Source organism: Physella acuta, unplaced genomic scaffold (assembly GCF_028476545.2).
Source record: "Physella acuta isolate Inbredline_101_S28 unplaced genomic scaffold, ASM2847654v3 ptg000327l, whole genome shotgun sequence".
NCBI lineage: Eukaryota > Metazoa > Mollusca > Gastropoda > Physidae > Physella > Physella acuta.
In genome coordinates, this window is record NW_026731846.1 from 253,552 (window position 1) to 260,480 (window position 6,929).

The window sequence follows — 6,929 nt, forward strand, 5'->3', positions numbered from 1 at the left end:
TCTATTAATGTCCATAGAGCTGCTTCAAAGTTTAAAGAAATCTAAGTAATTTTTTTTTCTCTCCTAACAGACGTTTGATGCCCTCATTCAAAGCTGATGCTGTGATACTCATCAATAGGTGTTCTGCTCACGTACTACTGAAGATACCCCGATGGGAAATATTCTATACAATGTTCTATGTATTACCTCTTGACTGGTCAAGAACTGTTTGGTGCTTTCCGAAAACCCACAATCGAGGTAACCATGGCGACGGTGAATCCTGAGACCACTGGGACGGTGTCCGGTGTGGCTACCACATGAACCATCCGTGTACCAGCTGACCAACATCAACCAATCAACTGGGACATATACACCACGTGACTTAATTTGTCACGTGACTCCCTCTGAGTCACGTGACTCCCTCTGAGTCACGTGACTCCCTCTGAGTCACGTGACCTCACACGAATCACGGGGCTAGACAAGACGTGCTTCGGGTGACTCCAGCACAAGTTTCATCTTCTGGTATTTAAACTGACCGTAAAATATCCAGATGTTTACAGTGGTGTAGCTGTCGGTAAATAGACAACCCAGGACACAGTGTAGACGAGAGAGGACACCTAGTGTGAAATGTAATGCTGATATTTAGCACTTCTTCCTGTTTATATGTAAATTAATGCAATCCCTTGTTTGTTTTTAACGATGAATATCTAATGTACCTATCAAGTAAGAAAAATATGTCTAAAGATGTGCATTGGAATAATTATAAGTTTGCTCTCAAAATCAAGAGAAAACCAATTTTTTATATAAAAGATAAGTTTTAATTTGTACCCAAAAAATGCGCATCTTAAAAACAAAATATGTCATTTGTAATTTGTTTAAACTTAAAAGTAATTTTGATTGGCGTGGCTATGGGCATGTTTCTAGGTCCCCCCCCCCTTCCCCTCCCATTCTCAACTGTACACTCAAATAAGATACCAAAAAGTGTAGGCCAAGAAGTTTCTTGGCACAGAGTAATAAACCCAGATCTATTTATAGCATGTCATTTATTGTGTATGTCTAATAAATCCTGCGGCTCTTTACTTAAAATGTGTACAATAAATGCATCCTTGTTAAAAAATCTAGGTTTGCAACTGATTATATATATATATATATATATATATATATATATATATATATATATATATATATATATATATATATACATATATATATCATATTACTGTAATCAACAAAACTGCCTAAATTAACAGTGCCTGTGTATAAATCGCATTTCGTTATTTTGTATATCAATGAAACTGTTGACATCATTTGAATAATTACTTTTTAATTGTTCTGAAAATTTTTGATGCATGTAAGTTATTGCTTTTGATACGTAAATAAAATACATTTACACCATAGCACTTTGTTTACGTTGAGTTAAACTAAATGTTTTTTGACTTGATACGTGCCTATCAGTTTTGAAATCTAATAATTTTCGTCTTATTTTAGTGAATTTTGATCTGGCAACTTAAACTGCTTATATAAACGGTGATTCTTGCAATGTCTTACTTTGTAAAAATAAAATCTTCCCAAAAAAGCTGGTCTACATGTCCCATTACTTGTAACGTAATTCTTAATTGGGGTATAGGAAATACCGTCCAACATTAACTGTTAGATGTCACCCGAGTTACCCTAGCGGGTATCACCACCCTCCCCGCAACTTCCCTAGACCAGACCTATTTACATTTGCTTTTCTTGAGGCACTGCAGCAATTCTATCGTTTATTTCAATAATACTAGGACACCTACGGAATTTAGATGATAACGAATTTGCGATTTTTATGTGTAAAGGGAAATAGCTCAAATATTTTAATAATAAAAATATTTGGAGCTAATTGCCTTATTAAGATTTTAAACATTTAAACGCTTGAAACAAAATCCATCAAGCAAAAAAACTTTTATTTCATCTCTCTTTTTTCCGTCGTAACTCATATACAATGTATTTTCTAATTGCATACAAATAAAACATAAAAACAATAAAATGTTGAAGTGCATTTTAGATTTATTAATTTTTACCAACAAGTAATAGTTTGTTCGGGTTATTTTGCATATCAGATCTAAAAGTGCATTGTATATTAAAAGTTGAGGCTAAACTGGCATCGAGACCATGACATGATTTTCTATAAAGCTCATGGTTGCCAAACCCAAAAGTTTCGAGTTCGATCTCTAGGGCAGATAAAGCTCGTTAGCTGGGGACATAATGGAGGCGTGGTCGAGTCGGCAAAAGTTCATGGTTCAAAAAAGTTCTCGAGTTGAAACCCTCTAGCAGATAAGGCTCGATCCCTTCCAACACTAAAAATTAAGAAAGAAGAAGAAGAAGAATCCAAAAATGACATGACCTTTAATCCAAACTGACACCAACATCTTAATATGACCTTTAATCAAAACTCACATCAACATCTTGACATGACCTTTAATCAAAACTGACACCAACATCTTAATATGACCTTTAATCCAAACTCACATCAACATCTTGACATGACCTTTAATCCAAACTCACATCAAAATCTTGACATGACCTTTAATCCAAACTCACATCAACATCTTGACATGACCTTTAATCCAAACTCACATCAACATCTTGACATGACCTTTAATCCAAACTGACATCAACATCTTAACATGACCTTTAATCCAAACTCACATCAACATCTTAACATGACCTTTAATCCAAACTCACATCAACATCTTGACATGACCTTTAATCCAAACTCACATCAACATCTTGACATGACCTTTAATCCAAACTCACATCAACATCTTGACATGACCTTTAATCCAAACTCACACCAACATCTCTACATGTCCTTTAATCCAAACTCACATCAACATCTTTACATGACCTTCCACAACGAGCAGCCCAAACCAGTACCCAGCGCTGCAGTGTTGACCTAAAAGGTCATCGATGATGATATCACACTCAGACGACCCCTGCCAGAAGTGGTTCCCAGTACACTTTTGGTAGGCTGCGCAGAAAAAACTGTGAACACACTGGTCGATGTAACGTAAAGATTTTCTCTGTAGCAAAGGCTGTAAAATTTCTTTAGGTTTTATATTCGGGCTACCGGGAACAATTCACAAGATTATGCAGCAAAAAAGGATATATATATATATATATATATATATATATATATATATATATATATATATATATATATATATATATATATATATATATATATATATATATAATGGACCGTTAAAATATCTACAGGACAACTTTTTTTAAAATTTGATAAGTTATGTTGGTGGGATGTGGTCGGGTGGTAAGCATAGGGTAATAATCCCAATGGAACTGTGGTCGAATTCTGGTCGTCTGGCACGAAGGGAGTCCCAGAGTCCACCCAGCTCTTTTAGGAACCTGGCACACAATTAGCGTTACATTTCATGCTTTGTCTTAAAAACAAACGAATTGTCTTTCATCAACTCTTTACACAACGATTACAGTTTATCTTAATGGAAAGTTCGAAAGTTACCAACTAACTTCCAGACCACCTTTCCCATAATAAACGTAACCATCACACATAAATCAGATTCAACAAAACAGTAGACCTGTATCAATCGATTGTCTCACATTGATGAAATAGATAGGTGTGGCTGATGATGATCCAGCCACATGTGGGTTGGTACCAGCTCTTTCTCGCCAGGTGGGTGACGACTCGCGTGCCATGTTGTATGATGCCAGAACTCCTGGCAGTAGTAGACACACACATGTGAGAAAATCTAACACACCCATATTTAACCTGGTGAGTTTATTTTCATTTTGTTTTTATTTAATCTTAAGCTCATGTTTAATTTTTTATAGTCAAAATCAAAGGTTTTTTTGTTCTCAACAAAACTAAAATAATCAAATATAGCCTCGGCTAAACTACAAACTGAAATATTTTCATGATTGTTCCCCTTTGATGACATTTTTTTTTTCTTTTTTCAAAAATAACTTTTTTAAAAATAAGCGGAGAATTAAATTTTTATCATGAACTTAACAGCATTGATTAAATAAATTGAGTGATATTTAGTTATTATTAAGCTAGTATTTCATTTCTTAAATGAATGTTTGTTGTTTTTTTTTTAGTTGGATTAAAAATACGTAAGCGATATAACCTCAGCTTAACTATGAATTGGAAAATTGTTATGTTTACTTCCCTTAGACCACAAATTTTCTGTTTTCAAATGTAATTATTAAATTCAAAGAGGAATAACCGATAATTTATAATTTTTAATAAAGTATATGCTCGATTATTTCTCTTTGACCGCTGAAAATCGTTTTGAAAAAATTGAAATATTTTAAATAAGATAGGGATATTTCTCACTTTATTATTCTAACAGCTAGTAGTTATTGCAATTTTTATTTAAAATTTTATTCTTGCTTTCTTAATTGTTAGTTAATTATCTCTGAGTCCTCTGTTTAAAGATATTTTTACAGAGTACTTTATGGAATCCAGTATATTAAATTTGTATTTCTGACAATGGTAAAAGTATATATTGTATATGTAAATTCTATTTTGTTCGGGGGGGGGGTGGTAGACTCTCTTCATTTTTTTTACAATATTAACATCCCCTCATTAGCAGCTTTAAAAAATAAAATTTACTTTTTGTAGTTTTTTTTTAACTTTTTTTTTGTAATTTGTCTTTAAACTATCCAAGTTTTAATATAAAATCTCCATAATATTTGTGGCTGATAAGAAGATAATCTACGCGCTAAATTAATTATCATAATATTATTAGAGTTCACTCCCTTTTTGAACCAAAACAATATGCACTTAACAATAGCAGGTAGATAAAAAAATAAATGTATGTACAAAAAGATTTTCTGCCCAAAAATGTTTCCCAAAGGATCTCATTATGTTTTTTTTTCCTAATCTTATAATCTTTGAATGTTAGAAGAACAATGGTATCAGCAATTTGAAAGGCTGAAGATAATCTACGGTTTAAAATATTAAAATATTTTACTAATTAAATCTTTAAATTCTAATTAGAAAATCCCTACAATGCAGCATTGATTGGTCTTTGATTTATTTTAAGTCTTTTGGCAGACAATGTTTTTACTCTGAAACTAAAAAGTCAGCGCGCTTGTCGTTGATGTTGTTTAATTCAATTGGGCAAGAAAAGATAACTCGCTTCTATTACCATAACTTTAACAGAAATGGTGTAAAAAAAAAAACATTTCCACTTCTGCTGTTTGCTTTTAATGTCAACGTGACCTTTCAGCGTGACGCTTATATTTGACCTCGTACTTTCATTTGACCAGCATTAAAAAACAAAGGTTCGTGTGTGTGTGCGAGTGTGTGTGTCTGTGTGTCTGTGTGTCTGTGTGTTCCCTATATGACAATGTGGACAACACGTCCGACAAACAAATCTCAAATTGATTTTATTTCTCCTCGGCTGGACATCTTATTAATAGATTCTATAGCACAATCTCAAATATTTGCGTGTTTGTTGTAGAACAAAGGCATCAATTACAAACGTAGCCTTGAAGATATACTTAAATTACACGCAATTTTTTTTTTCAAAAATCAGAGAAATTTAAATATAAGCCTATATAACACTATTTTCATTAATAAATACAGACTTACTAATGAATAAAAAGTTTTTTTCGTTATTCGAAATTCAATTTAAAACTAGTTTTTATAATGTATTTCTATTAAACGGAAGTTTTTTTTAAACGTTTGTTTGTTTGTTAATTATTTAACAATTATTTTAATGATCTCTAGTTGCAAATAATTTAAGATCGTGTTGTAAAATACAGTTGACATTGTCAATGACAAAAACAAAAATAATGATTTAAAATATTGCCGGCTTCTGATTGGTTAATTGATGTGCTCTTTCATGCCATGTAATTAACTTGTTGAGACTGTAATGTCATTCACAAACAAAAATTCTTGTAGGAAAATTCATCAATTTTATTTTAAAGCAAAAAAGTTTGTAATTATGTCAATACATTATGAACATTTAACACAGACCTCAACTATTAAAAGTATAGCGCATAATTTTAGATTCAACTGCTTGTAATGAAATTTTAGAAAATTATCTTTATTTCTTCTAACTAATTTTGAAACATTTTTCGTTGTTTGCTTTTATACCCAACTGTTTTTTTTATTTCAAGTCATTCATAATTGTTTCATTTAATTTGTTGACATGCTTTACTGGACAACTTTTGTTCTCAACTTGCCTCCAACATTATGGGAAACGACGTCGGATCATTGACCTATCATGACGTCATCATTGACCTAACTTGCCTATGGCCTGCACACGAACTGAATCTCTCCATAACAAATCAAAGTGAAGTTCGTCAATTCTCAGTAAATATTATTAAATCAATTGCCCAATGACAATGAGTGCTTACAGATGGAAATAAAATCAATAAATTTAATTGGAATTTTTTTTTTTCCTATTGGGTTTTTAATGTGGTTGTAAAGGGGAAGCAAGCGACATTACTTTTTGGAATGCTCGAACTTTGCAGAAAGAAATGTTTTTTTTTTCTTTTTTTTTTCACTTTGCTTTGTTTACTTGTCCAAAAACTACTTTTAAAATATGAATAACTAGCTGAATCGAGGCAAACTTATTTGAAACTATAGAACTCAATTTCTGCACTATAATATTCAATACATTAAACACTTATTAATCTTTTAATTTTAGAGCATGATATATACAATAATTTTCAATGTGCATAAGATGTAACATGTTGATTCTATTTCAAGACTTCTAGTCAACAAAGAGATTTATAAGGTGATGTTAAATAAAATTACTCTTCCTTGTTAGAAAACAATTTGGACCAAATCTCGTAACGTAGCACACCTCGAGAAAACTATAAATAGTTTACTTTTGTTTTCTACATAACAAAGTTTATTCATTTAGAAAAAAAATAACTGTCATTTCGATCTACGTTTTTCTTCACGTAGCACACCTCGAGAA